Source organism: Anomaloglossus baeobatrachus, chromosome 9 (assembly GCF_048569485.1).
Source record: "Anomaloglossus baeobatrachus isolate aAnoBae1 chromosome 9, aAnoBae1.hap1, whole genome shotgun sequence".
Lineage (NCBI taxonomy): Eukaryota > Metazoa > Chordata > Amphibia > Anura > Aromobatidae > Anomaloglossus > Anomaloglossus baeobatrachus.
Genome location: NC_134361.1, coordinates 185124581 through 185150353, shown reverse-complemented (window position 1 = coordinate 185150353; position 25773 = coordinate 185124581). Strand labels below are relative to the sequence as shown.

Sequence of the window (25773 nt, the reverse complement as noted above, 5' to 3'; positions counted from 1 at the left end):
CATGCACTCAACTTCTTTGGTCGGCCATGGTGAGGCCTGTTCTGAGAGGAACCTGTCTTGTTATACCGCTGTATAGTCTTAGCCACCGTGCTGCAGTTCAGTGTCAGGGTGGTGACAGTCTTCTTATAGCCTTGGCCATCTTTATATAGAACACTTATTTTTTTTGATCCTCAGAGAATTCTTTCCCATGAGGAGCCATGTTGATCTTCCAGTGCCCAGTATGAGAGCGTGTGTGAGAGATAACACCAAATGTAACACCCCTGCTCCCCATTCACACCTGAGACCTTGTAACACTAATGAGTGACATGGCACCGGGGAGGGAAAATGGCTAATTGGGCACAATTTGGCCATTTTCACTTAGGGGTGTACTCACTTTTGTTGCCAGTGGTTTAGACATTAATGGTTGTGTGTTGAGTTATTTAGAGGGCACCGTATTTATACTGTTATACAAGCTGCACACTGACACTGTACATTGTATCACAGGGTCAGATCCTCAATGTTGTCCCATGAAAGGATATTTACAAATATGTGAGGGGTGTACTCACTTTTCTGCTATACTATATATATATATATATATATATATATATATATATATATATATATATATATATATACAGTGACGTTTTGTCACGCAGAGCCCTACACAGCTCTCCTATACCCTGAGCACGGTGTGGCTGGAGGCTTATGCTGCAATGAGCCCTCGTTTCTCTGCCGGTGCCGGTTATTCCGGTGGATACCTCCCGCCGCCGGCAGCGCTCCCTCAGGTGCAGGCTCGTGCTCGCCCGCCAGGCGCGCCCCCCGCTCAGGTGCCTGCCCGCTCACTGCGCGCTCCCCTCAGGTGCAGGAGGAGGGGGCGGGGCTGCAGGAGGCTTGGGGCCAATCAGAGCAATTAGCGCAGTCACGTGCTCGGCGCTGGGATCGCGCCCTGCTTGGTGTGTGAAGAGGATAAGGAGGAGGAGGCGGCGGAGCATCACCGGGAGCCGGTAACTATTGCGGGGGAGGCGGGCACCGGGGTGGGGGGTACAGGGGGGCGCTGAGCCTGTGAGGGGGGGTGTGCGCCGTGCGGACGGGGGTAACCTGTGCACACACTTGTCCGGAGTGCGGCATCCGCGGCGGTCCCGGCACCGTGTGAGGGGCAGCAGCGGGGACGGCGCAGTGCGAGCTGTCAGCGGCTCCTCCGCGCATCCGCAGCCTGCACAGTCCTGTGTGCGGGAGATGCGCAGGAGGCAGAAGTGTCCGCTGCACAACTTACTGCGACCATTGTGTGAGCTCAGCCCTCCCGTACTGGAGAGCCCGGGGATGCCGCACTGCCGCCCCGTGTGCACAGCCGCGACTGTCAGTGTACACAGGTCCTGTGCGGGATAATGTCAGTGTACACAGGTCCTGTGCGGTATAATGTCAGTGTACACAGGTCCTGTGCTGTATAATGTCAGTGTACACAGGTCCTGTGCGGTATAATGTCAGTGTACACAGGTCCTGTGCTGTATAATGTCAGTGTAGACAGGTCCTGTGCTGTATAATGTCAGTGTACGCAGGTCCTGTGCTGTATAATGTCAGTGTACGCAGGTCCTGGGCTGTATAATGTCAGTGTACGCAGGTCCTGTGCTGTATAATGTCAGTGTACGCAGGTCCTGTGCGGGATAATGTCAGTGTACGCAGGTCCTGTGCGGGATAATGTCAGTGTACGCAGGTCCTGGGCTGTATAATGTCAGTGTACGCAGGTCCTGGGCTGTATAATGTCAGTGTACGCAGGTCCTGTGCTGTATAATGTCAGTGTAGACAGGTCCTGTGCTGTATAATGTCAGTGTAGACAGGTCCTGTGCTGTATAATGTCAGTGTACGCAGGTCCTGTGCGGGATAATGTCAGTGTACACAGGTCCTGTGCTGTATAATGTCAGTGTACACAGGTCCTGTGCTGTATAATGTCAGTGTACACAGGTCCTGTGCTGTATAATGTCAGTGTACACAGGTCCTGTGCTGTATAATGTCAGTGTACGCAGGTCCTGTGCGGGATAATCTCAGTGTAGACAGGTCCTGTGCTGTATAATGTCAGTGTAGACAGGTCCTGTGCTGTATAATGTCAGTGTAGACAGGTCCTGTGCTGTATAATGTCAGTGTAGACAGGTCCTGTGCTGTATAATGTCAGTGTAGACAGGTCCTGTGCTGTATAATGTCAGTGTAGACAGGTCCTGTGCTGTATAATGTCAGTGTAGACAGGTCCTGTGCTGTATAATGTCAGTGTAGACAGGTCCTGTGCTGTATAATGTCAGTGTAGACAGGTCCTGTGCTGTATAATGTCAGTGTAGACAGGTCCTGTGCTGTATAATGTCAGCGTAGACAGGTCCTGTGCTGTATAATGTCAGCGTACACAGGTCCTGTGCTGTATAATGTCAGCGTACACAGGTCCTGTGCTGTATAATGTCAGCGTACACAGGTCCTGTGCTGTATAATGTCAGCGTAGACAGGTCCTGTGCTGTATAATGTCAGCGTAGACAGGTCCTGTGCTGTATAATGTCAGCGTACACAGGTCCTGTGCTGTATAATGTCAGCGTACACAGGTCCTGTGCTGTATAATGTCAGCGTAGACAGGTCCTGTGCTGTATAATGTCAGCGTAGACAGGTCCTGTGCTGTATAATGTCAGCGTACACAGGTCCTGTGCTGTATAATGTCAGCGTACACAGGTCCTGGGCTGGATAATGTCGGCGTGCGCAGCTCCTGGGCTGGATAATGTCGGCGTGCGCCGCTCCTGGGCTGGATAATGTCGGCGTGCGCCGCTCCTGGGCTGGATAATGTCGGCGTGCGCAGCTCCTGGGCTGGATAATGTCGGCGTGCGCAGCTCCTGGGCTGGATAATGTCGGCGTGCGCAGCTCCTGGGCTGGATAATGTCGGCGTGCGCAGCTCCTGGGCTGGATAATGTCGGCGTGCGCAGCTCCTGGGCTGGATAATGTCGGCGTGCGCAGCTCCTGGGCTGGATAATGTCGGCGTGCGCAGCTCCTGGGCTGGATAATGTCGGCGTGCGCAGCTCCTGGGCTGGATAATGTCGGCGTGCGCAGCTCCTGGGCTGGATAATGTCGGCGTGCGCAGCTCCTGGGCTGGATAATGTCGGCGTGCGCAGCTCCTGGGCTGGATAATGTCGGCGTGCGCAGCTCCTGGGCTGGATAATGTCGGCGTGCGCAGCTCCTGGGCTGGATAATGTCGGCGTGCGCAGCTCCTGGGCTGGATAATGTCGGCGTGCGCAGCTCCTGGGCTGGATAATGTCGGCGTGCGCAGCTCCTGGGCTGGATAATGTCGGCGTGCGCCGCTCCTGGGCTGGATAATGTCGGCGTGCGCCGCTCCTGGGCTGGATAATGTCGGCGTGCGCCGCTCCTGGGCTGGATAATGTCGGCGTGCGCCGCTCCTGGGCTGGATAATGTCGGCGTGCGCCGCTCCTGGGCTGGATAATGTCGGCGTGCGCCGCTCCTGGGCTGGATAATGTCGGCGTGCGCCGCTCCTGGGCTGGATAATGTCGGCGTGCGCCGCTCCTGGGCTGGATAATGTCGGCGTGCGCCGCTCCTGGGCTGTGTAGCGATAGGTGTCCAGTGACATCTGCTCTTCTTCTTCTTCATCTTTATGGATCTCAGTATCCTTAATTATTATTAATTATGGAATATGGGAAGGGTCTCTGTGGTCTCCTGTCTGTTGTGTAGTGCTTGTTGTGGTCTTAGGTCCCGAAACCTCTTTGGAGTTGGGGGCTACCTACTTTGGCCTTGGTGAAGGCTGCTCTGTTCTGTGACTTTTGCCCTGCGCCTGATGTGGGGGGATGCAGTCACTTTGCAGCCATTTGGGATATGTGACCCAATTGGATTTATTTATTTATTTTTTTTCCTTGTGACTTGTCCCAATACCCTCTGCTCATAGTGTGACATAGCGGCATCCCGTAACACTGTTTAGCCACTCCACTCCAACAGCTGGGAGCTGGTATTATCAGGCTGGGGAGGTTCATGCTTATTAGGCCACCCCCAGCCTAAAAATAGCAACCTGCAGCCACCCAGGATTGTTGCATCTATTGGATGCAACAAACCCGGCGATTTTTGCCTGGCTCATCCCGATTGCAATCAGGGTTATAAGAGGTTAATAACAGTGCACAGCTGCCAGTAAGCCCTAGATTAGTAATGGGGAGGACCTATGAGACCTCACCATTACTAATCTGTAAGTGAGAGGAAATAAACACACACACACACCCCGAAAAAATCCTTTATTTGAAATGAATAAAAAAAAAACACCCTCTTTCACCTCTTCATTAATTCCCAAAACACTCTTGCATGTCTGACATATTCCACACAAGGTCCCACAACGCTTCTAGCTTTGCTACATATCTGAAGTCACAGCGCGTGATCATAGCACATGACCGAATGCTGTGTGGCTCAGGCAGAGAATAAATGAGCCGTGAAATCAGCGGTGAAGTCACTCAGGTTATAGTTGCGTGCACAGCGGGTGGTTCCCTCGGTCCTACACCTGTGACCTCCGTAAACTCAGGCTCACAGACCTGCATCCGCTGCAGGTCTTCTTTTTTTTTTTTTTTTTTTTTTTGCCAAGAGATATAAATTTGGTGTTTGAAATGTTTACACCATGTTCCTACACCCAATCTACACCTCCTAGCAAAAAAATAAAATAAAAAAAGCCTCATATCATATTCGGTGTAGATTGGGTGCAGGAATATAGTGTAAAAACTGCACCACCATATTTGCATCTCTTGGCCCCAAAATGGGAAAAAAAAAAGTTTTGATGCAATTTCTGTGGAGTTTTCTGCCATGAGGTGCAAATTTGGTGCCGAAATGTTTGCACCATATTTCAGCACCAAATTTGTATCTCTTGGCCAAGAAAAACTGTTTTCTTTGCATTTTTTGGGCCAAGGCATGCAAATTTAGTGATGCCACTTTTACACCATATTCATGCATTCAATCTACACCTCCTGACAAAAAAATGCATCAAAACTGCATGAGGTATGATACGGTAGTGATGCAATTTTTTTTTTTTTGCCAGGAGGTATAGAATGGGTGCAGGGATGTGATGTAAAAATTTCAGCACCAAATCTGCATCTTTTGGGAAAAAAACAGTTTTCTGCAAGGATATGCAGGTGAATTCACAGAGTTTGAGGTCAGGTTGCCTGCGGTCACAGGTGGAGGACTCCAGCTGTGACTGCAACTAAGCTGAGTGATGTCACCACTAATCGCTGCAGCTCATTCATTCTCTGCCTGGAGCTCACAGTGGGCAGTCATGTTCCAGCTGTCAGTTCAGATGTAGCAGAGCTGGAATCGTCGTGGGACCTCGTGTGGCTTACGTTGGACCTGCAGGGGTGTTTTGGGCGTTAATTAAGTGGTGAAAGAGGGTGTTTTTTGTATTTTATTCCAAATAAAGGATGTTTTCAATGTTTGTGTCTATTTACTTTCCCTTACCGATAAGTAATGGGGAGGGTCTCCTAGACCCTCCCAATTGCTAATCTAAGGCTTAGTGGCAGCTATGGGCTGTCATTAACCTCTTATAATGCTCCGATTGCCACCACACCAAGGCAATCGGGAAGAGCCGGGTAAAACAGAGTTTGTCATCTAAAGGATGCGACAATCTCGGGTGGTTGCAGGCTACTATTTTTAGGCTGGATGGTGGCCCAATAACCCTGGGCCTCCCCTGTCTGAGAATACCAGCTCCCAGCTGTCGGGCTTTATCTTGGCCTGGGTATCAAACTTGGAGGGATTGCATGTTTGTTTTTTTTAATTATTTAAAAAAAAAAAGCCGCATGCGGTCCCCCCTATTTTGATACACAGCCAAGATGAGCGCATGATTGGGGGCTGAAGCCTGAAGCATATGCTTTATTTGTGCTTGGTATCATAATATGGGGAGACCCTACGCCAATTGTGTATTTTATTGTTTTTCTACCGCGATACTGACCCGCAGACAGCGCCTGTGATAGGCTGCAGGCAGACGCTGTCACATAGATAAAGGTGAGAATAAAGGATGACCGCACTCTGTCCGCTGTGAAGGATTTTCTTTTATTCAAACACGTGCATAGTAGAAAGCCGGAGGCACACTGTGAGCTGGCTCCTCAAGACTGGACTACGGCCGTTTCGCCCACAAATTGGGCTTCCACGGGTCCACATCAAGTGGACCCGTGGAAGCCCAATTTGTGGGCGAAACGGCCGTAGTCCAGTCTTGAGGAGCCAGCTCACAGTGTGCCTCCGGCTTTCTACTATGCACGTGTTTGAATAAAAGAAAATCCTTCACAGCGGACAGAGTGCGGTCATCCTTTATTCTCACCTTTATCCATGGATTTTGTTCTATGACGAGCACCCCGCTTCTGGATTGTTGGACTTTCAAGGCTCTCCACCCGGACTCGGGCACAGGCGATACCGCAGACGTTACTGCAGGTAATGTGCAGCGGTGCAGGACTTAATTATCTCCCTTTGCTAGACGCTGTCACATAGGCTGGGGGCACGTCTGACTGCAACCAATCACAGATGCCAGGATGGCTAGTGGGCGGAGCATATGGATGAGCGGCCCAGGACCTGAATGAGAGGCCACTAAATCACTGTACAGCCACCCCAGTGCCTCGGTTAGTATAGCACGTTTGCTCCCATATCCCTATCCATTCTACCACCATTTTTAATTGCCATTTCTGGTCCCCATAGACTTATATGGGGATCTGAATCCGACCCCAAACCGGATCACCGGGATCTCGCCGGTCCCGGTTATCTTCGAGTCCGCTCATCACTACTCCCGTTCAATCTTCTCAGTGCTACAAATTTGCAGAAATCATCCTAAATTTATAACTTTGCAAATTTTGAGCATATTCTCTTCTCCAGAATACAGATCACTGATTCTCTGGCAAATAATTGTGCTGCATGGTGTTTTGTGATTCTCAAGGATACTTGCTGAGACTTGTCCTGCATTGTAAAACCGCTATAATACCCAAGACGGGGTAATATATACAGCTCTGGCGAAAATTAAGAGACCACTGCAAAATTGTCAGTTTTTCTGACTTTTCTCTTTATATTTCTGAGTAAAATGTAAATTGTTCTTTTATTCTATAAACCACTGACAACGTCTCTGAATTTCCAAGCAATAAATTCTGTATTTATTTCCTGAAAATGAGAAATGGTCAAAATAACAAAACACTGCATTGCTTTCATACCTCAAATGATGCAAAGAAAACAAGTTCATAATCATTTAGAAACAATACTAATAATGTTTAAACTCAGGAATATTCAGAAATCAATATTTTGTGGAATAACCATGATTTTTAATCACAGCTTTCATGCGTCTTGGTATGCCAGTCTTTTACACTGCTTTTGGGTGACCTTATGCCACTCCTGGTGCAAAAATGTAAGCAGTTCTTCTTTGTTTGATGGCTTGTGACTATCCATCTTCCTCTTGATTACATTCCAGAGGTTTTCAATGGGTTTCAGGTCTGGAGATTGAGCTGGCGATGACAGGGTTTTGATGTGGTGGTCCTTCATCCACACATTGATTGACCTAGGTGTGTGGCATGGCGCATTGTCCTGATGGAAAAACCAGTCCTCAGAGTTGGGGAACATTGCCTGAGCAGAAGGAAGCAACTGTTTTTCCAGGATAACCTTGTATGCGGCTTGATTTATACATCCTTAGCAAAGTTTAATTTGCCCAATTTCTAGAGTAAGGTAATCTTCTCTGATGAGTCTAATTTTCAGCTTTGCCCAACACCTGGTCATCTAATGGTTAGACGGAGACCTGGAGAGGCGTACAAGCCACAGTGTCTTGCACCCACTGTGAAATTTGGTGGCGGATCGGTGATGATCTGGGGATGCTTCAGCAAGGCTGGAATTGGGCAGGTTAATCTTTGCGAAGGACGTATAAATCGAGCCGTATTCAAGGTTATCATGAAAAAACAGTTGCTTCCTTCTGCTCAGGCAATGTTCCCCAACTCGGAGGACTGTTTTTCCAGCAGGACAATGCACCATGCCACACAGCTAGGTCATTTATGTGTGGATGAAGGATCACCACATCAAATCCCTGTCATGGCCAGCCCAATCTCCAGACCTGAACCCCATTGAAAACCTCTGGAATATAATCAAGAGGAAGATGGATAGTCACAAGTCATCAAACAAAGAACTGCTTACATTTTTGCACCAGGAGTGGCATAAGGTCACCCGAAAGCAGTGTGATAGACTGGTGGAAAGCAGCCAAGACGCATGAAAGCTGGGATTAAAAATCATGGTTATTCCACAAAATATTGATTTCTGAATCTTCCTGAGAAAACATTATTACTATTGTTTCTAAATGATTATGACCTTGTTTTCTTTGCATTATTTGAGGTGTGAAAGCACTGTGCGTTGTTTTGTTTTGACCATTTCTCATTTTCAGAAAATAAATACAAAATGTATTGCTTGGAAATTTGGAGACTATGTCAGTAGTTTATAGCATAAAATAACAATTTACATTTTACTTAAAAATATAAAGAAAAAAATCAGAAAAACTGACAATTTTGCAGTGGTCTATTAATTTTTGGCAATGCTGTATAACATTGCATCCACCCTGATAGTAGTGACATTGTGCATACGGTCTCCTTGCTTTGGGTGCTGGGTCAGACTGAGGGTGACATCTGCGTGAAATTTGCATGGTTTTCCTCCTATGTTCCAAAAATATACTAAGAGGTTAATTGACTTCCTATTAAATTGACTCTGTGTATCCAAAATAGAGAAAGTAGATTGTGAGCCCTAGTGTGAATGTAGTTTTTGTACATCGCTTCAGCACATATTGGCGACATAAGAAATGGATAACAAGCCATCTCCATCCATTCATCCCACCCACTTCTGTGCTCCTCTTTGGTTCCTATGGTCTCTGGTGTTTGCACACTTTTTTTTTTGTTGCTGTTGGATAATGTTGTCATGGCTGCTAATGATATACACTGAAATCTGTGTCTTTGAGCTGTAGTTTGCTGTGTGTGCAGCACCGACACTGCAGAAATGTGGAGCTGATCCCGGGTCCTGTAAATAGCAGCCCTCCAGTGCCATTGTGGTGAGTGCTCGGCCCTCCATGGTCCAGACTTGTTTGCTTGGGCTCCTTCTTTTGAGCACCTCTTGATGAATAGGGATTTGTTCTGGCTCCTGCACATGCGCGCTGCCCCCCCCCAGCAGCCCCGCCAGATGGTGTCCCTCAGACTCCAGTCAGTTCTCACGTTGCTGCTGCGGGACAGGCTGTGCTGGGAGGAACTGCGAGGATGAATGGAAAATGAAGCCCAGGTACCTGCTCTGTGGATGTGCGTGTGATGGAAACCAATTATGTGTGATGCCAGATCAGCCAATGGTTACATCTCCTGCTCCGGGTACACGAGGATTATTTTCTGCTGTGCTCCTTGTCTGTGTGTGTGGGGGGGGTACGTGTGTGTGTGTTGGGGGGATTGTACGTCTGTGTCAGTGTGTGTGGTGCTGGTACTTGTGTGGGGGTGTGTAAGGTGCCTCTGGGTGTGTGTGTGTGATACTTCTGTGTGTACATGTGTGGTGGGTGTGCTTGTGTGTGTGTGTGATCTGTGGGTGCCCTGTACGTGGGTGGTACATTTGTGTGTGTGTGTGTGAGAGATACTTCTGTGTATGTGGTGGTGGTACTTGTGTGAGAGGGTACGTGTGTGGGCTGTCTCTGGGGGGTGTGTGTGTGTGTGTGTGTTTCCCCTGTGTGTAGTATGTCTGTGTATGAGGGGGGTACCTCCGTGTGTGGGGGGGTGCGTCTCTGTGTGTGTTGTGTATGTATTTGGGGGGTACATGTGTGTATGGTACATCTGTTTTGTGTGTGGTGCCTGTGGGCATGTGGATGTGGGTTGTCTCTGTGCCTGTGGGGTGTCTGTGTGTATATGGTACATTTGTCTGTGTGGGGGGTGTCTGTCTGTGTGTGTGTGTGGTAGATTTGTCTGTGTGTGTATGGTACGTCTATCTGTGTGTGTGTGTGTATGGTACATTTGTGTGTCTGTGTGGGGTGTCTCCTTGTGTGGTATATACATGTGTTGTCTGTCTGTGTATATTGTTGCACTGTTTAGTTGTTTGTAAATATTTCCCTCTATTTGTATCTTTTCCTCCCGTTACATTTGCGGGACTGACCTGTGTCTGCTCCTGGTGTTGGCGGTCTGTGATATCACTCGTCATCTTTGAAGTTATGCATGCTACTTGTGTATGATGTTACCCGTGTGCCCGCTCCTGGTGTACTGGGCAGTCATACTAAACGCGTGCTCCTCTGCGCATAGTTTGTGATAAATGTGAACACGCATCTCTGGCACTACTTCATATTATTTATGTATTCCCTTTTTGTAGGTATACTTTGTAATAAATGTGTGCATGCTCCTGTGAGCATACTTTGTACTTAACGTGCACGCTCCTGGGGGTATACTTTCTAATAAACATGTGCACGCTCTTGTAAGCATACTTTCTAATACTGGTGTGCACGCCCCTGTGGGTATACTGTGTAATACCGGTGTACACGCTCCTGTGGGTATACTGTGTAATACTGGTGTACACACTCCTGTGGGTATACTGTGTAATACCGGTGTGTGTGTGTGTGTGTGTGTGTGTGTGTACGCTCCTGTCGGTATACTGTGTAATACCGGTGTGTGCACGCTCCTGTGGGTCTACTTTCTAGTAAACGTGTGCACGCTCCTGTGGGTATACTGTGTAATACCAGTGTGCACGCTCTTGTGGGTATACTTTCTAGTAAACGTGTGCACGCTCCTGTGGGTATACTGTGTAATACCAGTGTGCACGCTCTTGTGGGTATACTGTGTAATACCAGTGTGCACGCTCTTGTGGGTATACTGTGTAATACCAGTGTGCACGCTCTTGTGGGTATACTGTGTAATACCAGTGTGCACGCTCTTGTGGGTATACTGTGTAATACCAGTGTGCACGCTCTTGTGGGTATACTGTGTAATACCAGTGTGCACGCTCCTGTGGGTATACTGTGTAATACCAGTGTGCACGCTCTTGTGGGTATACTGTGTAATACCAGTGTGCACGCTCTTGTGGGTATACTGTGTAATACCAGTGTGCACGCTCTTGTGGGTATACTGTGTAATACCGGTGTGTGCACGCTCCTGTGGGCATACTTTCTAGTAAACGTGTGCACATGCTCCTTTGGTCATGCATCATACTAGACGTGTATACCTCTCTGTGGGGACATGTCGTGCAGACTGTGCATGCACCTTTGGGATGTCTTGCTGCTGACAGCGGAGGTGAGAGGGTGACTGATCCAGGCGGTTTTGTAAGTTTGGGTTTGGAATGAGCCGCTCTCTGATCCTTCTTTTCATATGTAATGAAGTAATAACCGATCCACAATCAGTGTCGTCTTTTTTTTTTTTTTTTTTTTTTTTTTTTTATAACTGGTTTTCTTAGTCTTACCTGTTTTTCCGTCATTTCCAGTCCTGTCAGAGTTCTTCCTTATCTCTTTATCCCTGAGACTTTGTATCCCGCCTGTTTCCACTGCTTCAGATGCATGCTTGTGGTTTTGCCTGATCTGCACCTATTGATGTCTGTGTTAAACACCCCGGTGCTCTTGAGGCTGTTATTTACTTTCTAAGAAGACGTCCTTCTCCCCAGAGATGTGAATCTCTGGGAGCAGAGGACGGCTCCTCCACCGCTCCTGGGGGTCAGAATACAGACAGCAATTTAAGGAGCTGCAGCCACACTGCCAGTTTTCTTATTAAGCCGTATAATGTGGCCATTGTGTGGTCAATGTAGCCCAGAAATTCTGTAATCATATGAAGCTGCAGAGGCTGCTGAATTATACCTTTTTTATACGCTTTTGAATTTTTTTTAGCTATTTGTTATAATCCAATTACAGATGAGTGTATGTAAGGGATGCTGACCTGCGGGGATGCTGAGCCATCTTGGGTCACAATGGGAGGGAGTGACACTTCAGATGCCAGCAGCTCTTTATTGGTGCCTTTAACCCATAGCATAACCTGCCGATACTGGTTTATGGCGAAGGGCGTTATTGGACGGGGCTCGGCACCATTGATCCGTGTGCCAAGGATGTGCATAATGAGGATGTTAGATAACCTGCTTCTGTGGGACAGGAGTCGCTTCATCTGGCAGTCACCACTTCACTTCTCTTACATCTGACCAAACTTCACCGAGACGTCTTGATGTTGTACATTTTGCTGGCTCTGAGCAGCTTAAGATGCTCCGGATGATTGACACATTTACTGTAAGTGATCTGCAATTGCATCCAGTACATAGAAGCCTCCCCGTGCGCTGGATTCTCCTTGTGCAGCTGCCAACAACAGCACTGTTTAGGCTAAGTTCACATTTCCGCTAAAATCTATCAGTCACAATCCGCTGCTCTTGTAAACAGCGGAATCCGTTTAGCGGATTCCGCTGCTCCCATAGACTTGTATGAGCAGCGGATTGTGACTGATGATGCTGCGTTGCACCGTCCGCCCGACTGATCAGTCGTGGAACGACTGACCGCCGGGCGGGAGGAACGCAGCATGTAACGTTTTTTGAGCAGCGAGATCCGTCGGATTTCGCTGCGCATGCTCTCTGGCTCCCTGCACACGTCACCAGCTTTGGTTGGTTACCCGATATTTACCCTGGTTACGGTGCAAGGAGCCAGCGCTAAGCGGTGTAGGCCCGTAACCAAGGTAAATATCGGGTAACCAAGGTAAACATCGGGTGCTTTGCTGTTACCCGATATTTAGGCTGGTTACGTGTGCAGGGAGGCCGACACCTCCCCGCTCGGCCCCGCCCCCTCCCGCACTCCGCACATGTATGTACACACACACACACACACACACACACACACACACACACACCTGTCCCCAGCCATGCAGACAAGCACTGACACCCTCGTCTGGCCCCGCCCCCTGCTCGGCTCCGCCCCCTCCCGCACTTTGCATGTGCACACACACACATACATACATACATACATACATGCACATACACACACTCACTCACACATACACTCACCTGTCCCCAGCCATGCAGACCGCAGCACTTCCACTGACATCCTCAGCGCCTGGCCCCGCCCCCCGCTCGGCTCCGCCCCCTCCCGCACTTTGCATGTGCACACACATACATACACACATACATACATACACACACTCACTCACTCACACATACACTCACCTGTCCCCAGCCATGCAGACCGCAGCACTTCTACTGACATCCTCAGCGCCTGGCCCCGCCCCCCGCTCGGCTCCGCCCCCTCCCGCACTTTGCATGTGCACACACATACATACACACATACATACATACATACATACATACATACATACACACACTCACTCACTCACACATACACTCACCTGTCCCCAGCCATGCAGACCGCAGCACTTCCACTGACATCCTCAGCGCCTGGCCCCGCCCCCCGCTCGGCTCTGCCCCAGAACTCCGCCCCCCGCACACAACGGAATCCGACAAAGAATTCTGTTCTTTGTCATCCGTTGTACAGCGTTGAACAGCGCATCAGTCACATGCGTCAAGCGACGCATGTGACTGATACAAATCAACGGAAATGTGAACTTAGCCTTATGTACAAGCGTTTTCTTTTACCAAGTTGCTTCTGTGCATTTATTTTTTCTTTCCAGATGTTTCATTGACTTCTATTAATTGCATATTTATTTATTGGTTTGACAATACTTTTGTCGTATGTCTAGTGTGTGTGTGTGTGTGTGTATTACTTTTATTTTTATTTATTTTTGTCTTTTGTATTTTTTTTCAATTTTAGTATTTTTTACTATATATTGCAATGTTAGTATTTTTAATTAATATTAGTATTAGTAGTATTTTTTACTATTTCAATTTTATTCTATATAATAAAACGTAATATTTTAAATTTCTTATTTTTAGTATTTTACCTAATACTAAAAATAAAATATTAAATATTGTAAAAATTATACAAAATACTAATATATAATATATATAATATATATTAGTATATTGTATAATTTTTACAATATTTTATATTTTGTATTAGATAACTATTTTTATTTTTAGTATTTTATCTAATACAAAATATAAAATATTGTAAAAATTATGCAAAATACTAATATATATTAGTATTTTCTATAATTATTACAATATTTTATATTTTGTATTAGATAAAGTACTAAAAATAAAAATATTGTTAAATAACAAATGTGTTTTTTACAATATTTTTATTATTTTTATTTAATGCTAAAAATAAAATCTTGAAAGAAAAAATACTAACATATAGTATTTTATTATATAGGTAATGGTATCCATATATACATGACATATTTTAGTATTTATATTTTTTTCATATATATATATATATATATATTTATATTTATTTTTAGTACTTTATTGTCTAATACTAAAAATAAGTGTAAAAAATTCTAAACTATATTATGTATTTTATTATATAGATATCTATATAAAATATGTTTCATGTTGAATTTTTTTACAGTATATAATTTATTTTTAACATTTTGTTATCCATTACTAAAAAAATATTGTAAAGTTTTTTTTTTACAATATTTTTAGTATTTAATACTAAAAATAAAATTTTAAAACTAAAATATTACGTATATTATATAGATAATATGATCTATATAATGTATGTGATATAATTTTTTTACAATTTTATTTTTAGTATTTAATACTAAAAATAAAATAGTATAAAAATACTAAATATATTATGTATTTCATTATATAGATATCTACCGTATATAATACGTAAGATATTTTAGTATTTTTTTTACAATATTTTATTTTTAGCATTTTATTATCGAATACTAAAAATAAATTAAATATTGTAAAAAAACCAAATATATTACGTATATTATACCGTGTATATATATTTATATAATAGGTAATCTATTATTTTTGTACAGTATTTTATTAGTATTATCTAATAAAAATAAAAAAAATCATGAAAAAAATTAAAATATATTACGTATTTTTATAGCTGCATTCATTCCATGGTGCTTTACTCGTGTCTTCAGGTGACGCTTGTTGGCAATGTGTCTTGTACATGTTATGAGTGTGTATTGTAAGGAACCTGACACATCTGCCAAGAAAATGTTTGTTAGCAATGGATGGTAGGGGTTAACATTCGCACTGCCATGGAGGAAGTGGAAGGAGATCCTAAAAAGTGGTTTTATTCAACGCATTTCGGAGTGGAAACTCCATCAGGATAATAACCTCCCTCCTCTGAAGGCCATTTGAGTTTGGGAAATGTAATTGTGATTATCCTCATGGAGTTTCTAAGCCGAAACACGTTGAATGAGATCACTTTAGGATCTTCTTCCACGGCAGCGTGGATGTTAACCCCTACCATCCATTTCTTGCCATGGATTACCCAGGGTCTGCAGCCACTGTGTTCACACTTTTTCAGTGGTTGTGGTTTAGGTGAGCAATTCCTGCTTGTCTTTCCATGTTTATCACAGTTGGTGCTCAAAAGGGTCTTAGCTGTTTTTGCATAGTAATAGTTGAGCAGATAGATATAGTTACACGCCCTCGCTGTACATCACTAGTAGGACCGCCCACTGAACTCCTAAGCGTGGTCCATACACTGTTCAAAGTGACAGTTTCTTTGGTTTTTTTTTTTAAGCCGTATATATAATACATTAGAATGCATTCTGTTGCCGATCTTCTGATAACCAAATAACTGTCTTATGAATTCTGAACTCCATCCGGAAGTTGTATAAATAGCGATTTCCCATTACGATGCTTTTTTTTTTTCCACTGGAGTAACACGAGGCTGTCCTCTGCTGCTATCGCTCGCTCTGCTCACATGGCTCGATTGATTCGTTCAGATGGTAACTTGATATTGGGGAATTAATGCTTAAACCCAGAATATCTTAGGTTATTGCTTGAAGTTAAATGATACTTTAAGACTGCAGGAAGGCAGATGTGCCGGTCAGATGCCAAGTGGCTGAAGGTTGGATCTCTGCTAATGTTTTCTTCTGTGACCCTCCAGAAAGCCTGTGTGGTACCGGTGGCACTCGGCTGATTTCTGATCCGATGTTGGATACATAACCTCTGAAGTAGTTGATACCAGCAGTTGCTTCCAGCTCATGTAATATATTCCTGGTCTTTACAATTGCTTTTTTTAGGCTAAGTTCACACTTCTGTTGTTTTGCATCAGTCACAATCCATAGCCTTGAGGAATTACGTTATCCTGCAAAATATTTTGCAGGAATCCTGTTTTTCCCCATAGGCTTCTATTAGGCTTTGTGCGCACTAGTGCGTTTTACCCGCGGATTTGCCGCAGAAATTTCTTGAGAAATGTCTGCAATCTTTGTGCAGCCATTTCCCAGCAAATTCTATGGTAAAAAAAAAAGCTGTGCGCACTGGTGCGGATTTTTCTCAAGAAATTTCCTTGAAGAATTTCTCGAGAAACTTTCTTGAGAAAATGAACATGTCCATTATTTCCGCAGGTACCCTGCGGATTTCGGCAGTACAGCCTGCAAAAATCCGCAGGGAACCACCCGCGGGCAAATCGCGGCAATTCCGCGGCAAATCCGCGTCAAATCCGCATGCGGATTTGGTGCGGATTTTTTCCGGAGGTCCGGAAATCTTTCACTCCCAGAAGTTTCTCAAGAAATTTTCTTGAGAAACTTCACATTTCTAGTGCGCACATAGCCTTAGTGACGGATTGTGACTGATGATGCTGCGTTGCATCCGCTGCGTCGCGGTCAGTCGTTTTTTAACTGACTGCCGGGCGGGAGCACTGCAGAGGTTTGTTGTCTTTATGTAAAGCCTTGCAACTTTCTATTTTTTGTGTTTTCAAATCTTTACCACTTTGAGTGTTTGTCTAATGTTCGTTTTGTTGGCACCTAATACTTCTCACGCTCCTCAGAGATCGGTCCCACCATCGAGGGGAGACCCAGAACTCTCCAAATCGTGTGCCAAAAACAAGTTGCCGACTGATCATGGACAAAACCATTGGAAACCATTGTGTCCTCCTGATACATTTCCCCCACAGTGCGGATTGCACTCGTGATGTCTTTGCAGCATATTTTCTGCACGGATTTACACCTAGACCAGCCCCAGTTAAAGGGAACCTGTCAGGTCTGATATGCACCCAGAATCACAAGCAGTTCTGGGTGCTTATTGCTAATCCCTGCCTAACCATCCCTGTATACACTAGCATAGATAAAGAGATCTATAGAAAAAGTATTTCTAAAGATCTTTTATGATATGGTAATGAGTGTGGGGACTAGTCCCCTGGGCGTTAGTTCCCCTGGTTAGTCGGCCTTATTAGCATGTTAGGGTGTGCTATTATGCTAATAAATGTGCAACATCAGAGGATGATCTCTCACCTCTTCGCTGCCATTGCGACTGATGGGGGATTTCGGCTCAGTGCGCATGACCCCAGAGTTTGGGTCATGCGCACTATGAAGCTGGGTAAATGTGTCCTGGCTTCAAACTGAAGTAGTGCGCATGACCCAGGGTCATGTGCACTGAGTCGAAATCCACTGTCGGGTGGTGATGGCGGCGGAGAGGTAAGTGAGATCATCTGGTGACGCTGCGTATTCATTAGCATAATAGGACGCCCACAGGGGTGTACTAACATGCTAATGAGAGGTGACTGGCCAGGGGAACTAGTGCCCAGTGGACAAGTCCCCAAGCTCATTACCATATCATAAAAGATCTTTAGAAATACTTTTTCTATTGATCTCTTTATCTATGCTAGTGTATACAGGCACAGTTAGGCAGGGATTAGCAATATATGTCGTGGGCGGGGAGGGAGCCGTCGCTGCCGCGCTCTCGCTGGCACTCGGTGGCTCGAGCGGTGGGCCGGATCCGGGGACTCGAGCGGCGCTCCTCGCCCGTGAGTGAAAAGGGGGGGTAGTTCGGTTTGGGGATTTGGTCCGTGACGCCACCCATGGGTTGTGGTGAAGGTGGGCACCACCGCTGCTGGTGACAGGGATCCTGGGAGCGTTGTTAGGGAGCAGCTGAGATGTTTTCCCCCCTCCGTGGGTAGGGGGGTTGGTGGTCCCGGGGCCCGGTTGAGGTGACGGGGAAGCAGGGCTGGCAAGTTGCAGGGTTGCTTGGACTGCACAGCGCGGTGCCAGTCAGCACAGGAGTACTCACTCAGCCTCAAATGGAGACACAGTCTCTGGTAAAACAAACGGCTGGATGGACGGGTCCCGCAGCCGGCTGCTGTGGCTTCTCCCGGACGGTTGGTGGTGGCTGCCTTTCCCTGCACCTTTTGTGTGTGTTCGGTCCCGATGGCTTCCCACCGGTAACCCGCTCCCCAGCGTGGATATATGCCGGAGGAGCCCTTTTGCCCGCAGGCTCTGGCCCTGGAAACTCTAGCTGTGGCGGTAGCTGTATTTCCCTTTTGCTGTTTGAACGGTTGCCTTCAATCGGGTCTTGGCTGTTTGGAAACCCCTGGGGTTCCGGTCGCTAACGGATTTGACCTGTTTAACGGCGACTCCAAGCCTGGTCGGGGTCCGCAGGCCCTGCCGGTTTGTGCTGGCTTCACTTTGCTCCCCGGTTCGGTACCACCGCCCGTCCCCGGTCCTATGGTTCCGCGTTGATCTGCCTCTCCTGCAGACGGCCACCACCGTCTGCCAACCTTGCTATCGGTGCCCGGGCCACGTACCCGGACACGGTCAGTTTTGCTCCTCTACTACCACTTCCCTAACTCAACTCCACTCAAGCTCTGCCCGAGCTTAACTGACCTCCTTCTCCCGCCTCCAGGCCTATGAACTCAGTGGGTGGGGCCAACCGCCTGGCTCCACCCCACCTGGTGTGGACATCAGCCCCTGGAGGAAGGCAACAAGGATTTGTGTCTCACTGATGTGCCTATCTCGGGGTGGGGGGTGTTGTGTTGTAGTACCTGTGACGACCTGGCTAGTCCAGGGCGCCACATATACACCCAGAACTGCTCGTGGCTCTTCATGCATATTGGACCTGACAGGTTCCCATTAAGTATGCTGAGGATATTTTCTCGGCAGATGTTGGCTTATACTATTTGCAACCTATCCATTCTTTGTGCAGAGCGTATCACTGATTTATTTTACAATGTAAAAAACAAAACAGATTTTCTCAAGCCGCGACTGTGATTTGCGATGTAATCCATCCCACATGTAGCCATGTTGGTCAGCATCTCCTCTAATGTTCCTCCACCGCATGGTTCAAACTATTGAGAGCTAAGCTCACATCAATCAATATATATAGATAGATAGATAGGCCAGGGTGTCACACATACATGCTGTATATCAGGTCGTCACAGGGAATTGTGCAATCTGCCCTTCTGTGCAATATCCACCTACTCCTTAGTTATTGTTCCCTAACCAACGGTGTTGCCAACAGTAGCTAATTAAAATCCTAGCAACGCTCTGCACCACACCCACCAGACACACCAGTGGACGGCCTGAGTGGAATAGGGTCACCCACTTGGGGGTTGGTTAAGGGGAGGTTAGGAGTCAGTGAGAGCCAGAGACAGGAAGTGAGAGGAGGTCAGAAGCCGGGCTCCTTGGAGTTACTAGGTAGCAGACGGTGGCCTGGGCCTAGTAGGAGCTGAACCCCCGGTCACAGGGGATCGTGACAAGGCGCACGGTATTGTCGAGGAGGACAGCCGGCGGCCTTGTACAATCACCGGGCAGGGACCAGGGCACGACAAAGGTACGTGGACCCTGGGTCAGGAAGTAGCGTCAGGCAACCTGACAATTGCCCCGACGAGGACGGAGCCTTCAAGATCCGCTCTCCACCCGCTCCAAAATCTGGGTACTAGCGCAACGAGGGGGATAGGACTTTCCACTAAAACGGTCCAGAAAATACAAAGCGTGAACCCTGAGAGCAAGCTCCCTCAGTTAGCCACACTGGGGAGCGGGACCCAATTAGTTTCAAGCTATAGGGGCCAACTAAGAAGAGAACATTGTGCCAAGGGAAAGGTCACAGATCAACAGGCAACACCAGCAAAAACAGGACCCAAATGTGCTCCCCTCAGCGGTAGCGGTGTCCAGAACTTTGGTTGGCGTCACGAACTTTAAACACTATCCCCTGTAAATACCCCCCTTTTATTCAAGTCGCCGCACGACAGACCCCTCGAGCGACCGTGGATCCGGATCAGAGCAGCCCGGCTGCTGACACGGGGGCGGCATATAGATTATATATATATATATATATATATATCTCATCCAAGTTTCATCTAGAAAACTGACAACAGTCATCCATATACAATCCATGCACCATTTTGTTTTCATTTTTTAGTTTGTGGCACATCCGTTTTTATACATCGTTTTACAATGTACATGATCAAATCCAGCTTCCTAGGTTATGTTGTGTTTTTGGAGTGTGGCGGGACATTGGAGGAAACCCACGTACGTACAGACTCCTTGCAGATGTTGTTCTTGGTGGGATTTGAACCCAGGACCCCAGCGCTGCAAATCCTCAGTGCGTTTATTCATGGTGTGCTTAAAGGGAACCTGTCAGGTGCAGTATGCACCCGGTACCACGAGCAGTTCTGGGTGTATATTGCTAATCTCTGCCTAACCGTCCCTGCTAGCATAGATAAAGGGATCTATAGAAAAAGTATTTCTAAAGCTCTTTTACCGTATGCTAATGACGCCTGGGACTATTCCCAAGGATGTTTCTTCCCTAGCTAGTCGTCCCCATCAGCATGTTAGTACACCCCTGTGGGCGTGCGATCACACTAACTAATGCGCAGTGTCACAGGATGATCATCACTCACCTCTCCGCTACCATCGTCGCCTGACGCTGGATTTCGGCTCAGAGCGCATGACCCCGGAGTTTAGGTCATGTGCACTATGAAGCCGGATATATGCATCCTGGCTTCAAACTGAAGTAGTGCGCATGACCGAAACTCCGGGGTTATACGTACTGAGCCGAAATCCAGCGTTGGACGCGATGGCGGCGGAGAGGTGAGTGAGATCATCCTCTGATGCTGCACATTCATCAGCATGATCGCACGCCCACAGGGGTGTACTAACATGCTAATGGGGACGACTAGCTAGGGGAAACAACGCCCAGGGGACTAGTCCCTCATTAGCATACGATAACAGTTTAGTAATACTTTTTCTATAGATCTCTTTATCTATGCTAGTGTATACAGGAAGGTTAGACAGGGAATAGCAATATACACCCAGAACTGCTCATGGTTCTTGGTGCATATTGGACATTGCAGGTTCCCTTTAAAGGGAATCTGTCAGCAGGTTTTTTTTTTTTTTTATGTAATCTGACAGCAGCATGATGTAGGGCAGGGATCCCCATCCTGTGGCTTGCAGGTCCATGTGTGGCTCGTGGCTGTCTCCCAGCTTGGAGCATAGGCACCAGTTCAAGCTATGAAGATGGGGTCTCTAGATGGTTCTGTTTGTGAGCATATCTAAATGGGGGTAACTTAGGAACCCCTGGATCTCTGTATACTACCTTGGTATGATTTCTGGCCGTCTTTATACTGGTAATGGGGTCTGAGTGTCACTACTGGATGTGGCTCACGTCCATCTCTCAGAGGTGAATGTGGCTCTCCAGGTTAGAAAGGTTGGGGACCTCTGATGTAGGGGCTGAGAGGCTGATTCCAGTGATGTCACTTGCTTTGCTGCTTCCTTTCACTTTGATACAATTTTCACTGCTGCCGATCTAGCACTGCTCTGCATAACTCCGCCCACACCACTGATTGGCAGCTTTTTAGTGGTGGGGGCGGGGTTATAGAGTAGGGAGGACTAGTCGTCATGAGACTAGTCTTGTAGTGATAATCTTCTGCTGATAAAACACTGATTTTATTGAAACCTCAAAGTATGACGTTAGACATGGGTGGGCTGCATGAGATCGCGGTAGGGTCCGCGCTGTGAAGTCAGTGTCCGCATTGGATTTCCTTTGATCGTTGGTTGATTGTGTTTGTTCTCGGGAAAGTGAATAAATATTGCGCTTGGAATCGGAAAGCGTTGGAGCTTCGGTGCCGGATTTTTAGGTTGTTGTCTTATTATTTACTCAATAGGTAACCGGCATTGAAAAGAAACAATAATGTCCGTTTTTGTGCTTTGTTTTCTGGCGCTTGTTTCTTGGCCCTTTTTATTGATGTGTCCTTTGTGTGTATGTGTCAGTAAGGGTTAACAAGTTATTAGCTGTCTGCACAGAATGGAGCAGCCATTTTTAAAGCGGGCCTCCTGGGTGCAGTTTCAATTTACCAGGTTTTTCTGCCGGGGCCGACCCTGAACATTAACAATAACTAATCTGCTCCCTTGTCCTGTTCTGACCTGCCTGTAACGGCAACGACTAAAAGGCCGAGAATCCCTTCAGTCTTGACTGATGCAGATTTCGTTGGTAACAGCGGCACGCAGTCATTTCTCTGGATGCACAATTTTTAATTTTATTTGGAGTTTTAGGGGGGGGGGGTTTCCACCATAGATTTTAATGGCGTATTCAGACACCCATAAAAATCAGTCAGCGATCGAACTGCAATGCACGGACTGACGAGACAGCTTCATAGGAAAGACTGCTGTCATGCTAAGTACGGGGAAGTACCAAGCTAATCGGGGAAGGGAAACCCTGTGTCTAAGGAAGGGGAGATGGTGACCCCTGACCAAGCCTACCACTGGTCCCTGGGGTCCCTCACCATCCTAGATAGGTTCTGCACCTCTGCGCCAAGCCGGATACCTGACCCTAGGTATCCCTAGTGCTGGGCCCTAAATAGGGAATGGATGGGATGAGCTCTTCGTCAACCCCACCAAACACTGTAGATGACACAAGGAGGACACACGGGGGAAAATGCATGAACTACTTATCTATAGATGACTCAGGCAGAAGTTCAACAAAGTTTTCAGCAATGATACCACAAATGAGTACAAGCCACCTACTTGCAACCTAGGGTTGAATGAGCTGAAAATATCACCAGCACCAGTCCAAGGAAGGATGGGTATTTAAGCACCAAGAGAATACTGATGATCAGCTGGGTGGAAGGCGAGCGCCTGCTGGGTCCAAAAGGGAGAGATGAATCCATGAGGAAAACCACCTACCGTATTTTTTGTACTATAAGACGCACCCTGGTTTTAGAGGAGGAAAATAGGAAAATACATTTTTTTAAGCAAAAAATGTGGTCATGACAAACTTGTGGGGTGAGGTTCTGCTGCTGAGACAGTATGCGGCTAATTTAAAAAAACAAAAACAAAACAACAAACAAAAGGCGTGCAGTTCCCCCAATTTTGATAACCAGCCAAGATAAAGTCTCACAGCTGGTGGCTGGTATTCTCAGGCTGGGGAGACTCACGGTATTGGGAGCCCCCTAAGCCTAAAAATATCAGCCAGCAGCCGCCCAGAATTGCTGCATCCATTAGATGCGACAGTTTTGGGACTTTTCCCAGCTCATCCTGATTGCCCTGATGCAGTGGCAATCGGGGTAATAAGGAGTTAATGGCAGCAGCCCATAGCTGCCACTAAGTCCTAGCTTACTGATGGCAGGCGTCTGATACACCCCCTCATCACTAAACTGTAGTGAAAGTAAATAAACACAAACACAAAAATCCTTTATTTGAAATAAAAGACAAAAAAACCCTCTCAGTTTATTAACCCCTAAAACACCCAGGTCTGATGTAATCCAAACGACGTCCCACGACGCATCCAGCTCTGCTACATTTTTTACTTTACTTTTTTTTCTTGTTTACAGATGGTTAAGTTTGCATCAAAAATGTGTTGACTTCCCTGTACCTGTGAAAAGTTCCCCTTGCCACTTGGCTACAACATAACCCTAAAGCATGGTTGATCCACCCCCATGCTTAATGGTTGGCAAGATAGTCCTTGCCTGAAATTTTCTGCCCTTTTTTTCTCCCCACACATACCTTTTTGATCATTGTTCTGTTGTAACCTAATTGGTCCACAGAACTTGTTTCCAAAATGCATCAGGCTTGTTTAGATGTTCTTTTGCATACTTTTGACGCTGAATTTTGTGGTGAGAGGATGCCGGAGAGGTTTTCTTCTGATAGGAATGCACAAAGGTCATATTTGTGCAGGTGTCTCTGAACAGTAGAACAATGTACCACAACTCCTGAGTCTGTTAAATCTTCCTTAAGGTCTTTTGCAGTCATGCAGGAGTTGTAATTCGCCTCTCTAGCAATCCTACCAGCAGCTCTCACAGAAATTTTGCTTGGTCTTCCAGACCTTATCTTGACCTCCACTGTTCCTGTTACCTGCCATTTCTTAATTACATTTTGATCTGAGGAAAAGGCAACTTGAAAACACTTGGCTAACTTCTTATAGCATTGTCCTGCTTTGTGGCCCGCCACCATTTTCAGAGTGCTAGGCAGCTGCTTAGAAGAACCCATGGCTGATGTTTTTTTGGCACAAGGTTAGAGGAGGCTGGGTTTTTATAAAGCTGTGAAATGTGCATCACCTGGCCTCTCCTAACAATGATAGTGAGCAAGCCAGAACCCTAACAGGCTACTTAAGGTCTGAAACCTTGGTCAAAGTTATCGGAGCAGTCAAATCTCTAAAGGTGCACAACTTTTGCATCGTCTAATTTTTGTTTATAACATGACAAAGATTAAATGTATTTACTTTTCCCCTAAAGTACAAAGAGAGAAGGGAGCCAGCACGATCTGTAAATGGCATGCATCATATAAAAAGTGCAAATTCACAGATTTATTCCAACTGTACTGTAATATAAATGAGATTTTTAGCAAATAATTGATCAATTCTTTGAGCCACCCCTGCCAACGTCACGGCAAATCTCAATAGGGGGGTCCTACACTATATTCTGTATTTAATGAGCCATGCGGCCTCCTAGATAAAGTTAAAAGCAGAACCATAAAATACAAAGGAAATCTGTCATATTTTATACCTTTTTAGAGATCACTTCATCTTTACTTTGCTTAACTGTTCACAGTAATATCGGATCGCTACTTCCAATAGGTGGCGCTGCACTAGAGTTTGTCTCCTGTCCTGGAGAGACAATTTGTTCACAAGAAGTTATTTTGATCAGGAGTTCCCAACCTACCACATGCTCCTTTACAAGCAGTAGTGTCCTGTGCTAGCAGATTTACCTTTTTAGGTGCAGCTATGTCCTCCCTTTACAAATTTAACCCCTTATCTTATCACAAGGCTCCATTTCGTTCAGGATTAGTCCCCTCCTGACCAATTGGTACCTCTTGGACAACGTCCCAAGATTCTGCAGAACATTTTATTGAACACTTGTGGGCATTCAGACGACCGTATCAATCAGACAGAGAGGACGGCAATGTTCCCAACCTGAAACGTGGCCAGTCCGAGCACTATGGTCTCTTGAATGTCGCCTTATACAGAGTGAAGACGTGTGACTTGCGGTTTTATCTGAGAAGCCATCGGTCCACTTTAAAGACAGGCAGGACTATCACAATCTCCTTTCCTTCTGATCCGTGTGAGAGGGTAAAATGTAGCATCGGTAAAACTTTTTGACAGACCCTGCGGGAGCTGTAATCGAGCCCGTTTTCTACTGTCACTTTTGTAAGCCAACAAGAGAAGAACGAGCTGCATCGAGCCGACAGATAACAGCTTATAGACCTAATGTCGCTGGTGATTTGGGGAATTTTCTGCATTTCTCTTAACAGGATCGGATCGTGGTTTTATTAGCGCCATTTACACGGACATGCTATACGATTACACATCCTATTGAAAAGTAGTGTGTTTTATCGGGCGCCTTAGTCTTCCCTGAACTCTGACATCGCAAAATGATGGGAGATCTTAAAATACAGATGCTGGACGGCTGCAATCCTCCACTTGTACCAGTATATAATGCTGAAACGCATCTCAATTCTCTTGCCTATGGCTGCGTTTCAACATGAGAAGAAAATGTGCCCCAATTTCCCCTGCATT

General features: G+C 46.2%; 1 protein-coding gene across 4 annotated transcripts in view; it reads left to right on the top strand.

Moving 5' to 3' along the window:
* The first annotated feature begins 901 nt into the window (after positions 1-901).
* Positions 902-25773, top strand: part of STRBP (spermatid perinuclear RNA binding protein) — a 192335-nt gene continuing 167463 nt past the window's right edge. For 2 of the 4 annotated variants that reach the window (XM_075324113.1, XM_075324110.1), the window contains exon 1: positions 902-983. The gene's annotated coding sequence lies outside the window, so the exon portion shown is untranslated. Of the gene's footprint in view, positions 984-9164; positions 9253-12098; positions 12200-25773 lie in introns of those variants that run through there. The other 2 variants (XM_075324111.1, XM_075324112.1) reach the window with 2 other exon arrangements.